General features: G+C 35.0%; 1 protein-coding gene across 3 annotated transcripts in view; it reads right to left on the bottom strand.

Annotated features, from left to right (window-relative positions):
• Positions 1-1,483: 1,483 nt before the first annotated feature.
• LOC145277575 (uncharacterized) overlaps positions 1,484-1,730 on the bottom strand; it is a 39,138-nt gene continuing 38,891 nt past the window's right edge. For all 3 annotated transcript variants that reach the window (XM_080129068.1, XM_080129067.1, XM_080129069.1), the window contains exon 4: positions 1,484-1,730. This exon is cut by the window's right edge and continues 1,805 nt beyond it. The gene's annotated coding sequence lies outside the window, so the exon portion shown is untranslated.

The raw sequence follows: 1,730 nt of genomic DNA, 5'->3' as shown, positions 1-1,730 counted from the left end.
CCCTTTGATTACTGTACACACAATAACCCTTATCCCTGAGTGGCCATTGAGCCTTGATAAGTGGTGAACTCCATGTAAAAAAAAAAGAAAAAAGCACTGTCGACAATCCCTTATAACTGAGGGCCACCCAGACCACAGATAATACATCAATCTACTTTTCAGGGGGAGAAGAAGGTAATTCAATATATTGTAACTATTTACTTGCCTCTCCATGATGTCACGTTAAATACAAGGTTAAAACACAGTTCTACGTCAAATACCTGGTCGGTTCCATTGACACTTGCTTGAACTCGTTATTTATGGTAAATTAACTAAGTAAAAGCAATGGGGGGGGCTGTTGGTCTCTCATGAAATATCTGATTCTTATCTGGACATTCACTTACTCTGGCATGCTGACATTATAATTTAATATCTTCAATTAGCCATCACATACATAATTGGAATCACCACAATACCACATTCGCTGTATAGGGGCTACCGTACTTAAAATATCCCTAGTGTTGAATTCTTAATTTATTTACAATTCCATCAACAAGAGTGGTAAATTTACTCCAAAACAACAGTTAAAACAATAAAATCAATGAAGAATTTATATCGTAAACTTCGGCTTATTTTGCGGCCAAAGACAAATTGTCCAACAAAAGAGGAATTAAAACGTTTCTGAAGTGTTGAAGTCATTGTATTACCCTAGAAAGAGTCTAAAATAACAACAAATAACAAATAATACGCCCAGCCCAAGGGAGATAATCAACCAATAAAAAAAATGTTAAAAAAAAACACGAAAACACGCGTGGGATGTCCATCCACGGTTTCGTAAAACATTTTTTTTTCACTAATATTGACAATTAACATAAGGATGCAGTAACTATTGAATCATAAGAAAGCCTTAAAAAATACGTTAGTGGCTCCTGAAAATTGACCTCTTTTATAATTTACAGACACACCCTCAAACTCAGTCTGATTTCTTACAACACAGAAATAATCCCTTTTCCTTAGTTTAAAAAAACATGGATTTCACACCTGATGAAGGTTGTAGGTTTCAACGACCGAAACGCTGTGTCCTTAACACCCAAACTGAGAATAATTGTCCAAACAATCAAAATAATACAAAGTGGAACTTTGACTAAAAGTTGTATTATTGGTAAGGCTCAGAACTTATGAAGTGATGCGTTTCATGATAAAAGTATGGGTTTGTCATGTTGTTTCTGTCTGTAATAGAGTTTGCAAAAAGATTGTCGATATTTCAGAGTTTGGGCATATTGTAGGTGTATTTTCTAGATCCAGATTAAAAACAAAGTTAATAGCAAGGATAATTCAGACGGAGTAATGGAAAGTTATAAAGATGCAATGTCCACAACTTAACAGCACAAAACTCAGACGGACAAAAGGACAACGTAATTATTATAAAGCATTAATCTATTCTACGATTAGTGCCGAAATCGAAATGTACAACTTCATGAAAATGAAAAGTCAGAAAAGTCAGTTTTGGAAACCAAAAATATCTTTATTTTCCATCAAAATTTTCCAATGAATCTGACATTTCAATGAAATGTATAGAAGAGGATCGAAGAAAAGGAAAATGGCATACATATGAGGGAGGAGTTGAGGAGAATGCTTGTCTCTGCGCTAGTCCAAAGCTCAAATGTTGATTTATAAGGTTCGCCGTGTTCCTTCGTATTCTCCTTGTCGACATTATCTGCTTTGACGGTATCGGTTTGCCTCCATTTCTC

Source organism: Euprymna scolopes, chromosome 6, assembly GCF_053919585.1.
Source record: "Euprymna scolopes isolate OS-2025 chromosome 6, ASM5391958v1, whole genome shotgun sequence".
NCBI lineage: Eukaryota > Metazoa > Mollusca > Cephalopoda > Sepiida > Sepiolidae > Euprymna > Euprymna scolopes.
This window is presented reverse-complemented; position numbering and strand designations above follow the sequence as displayed.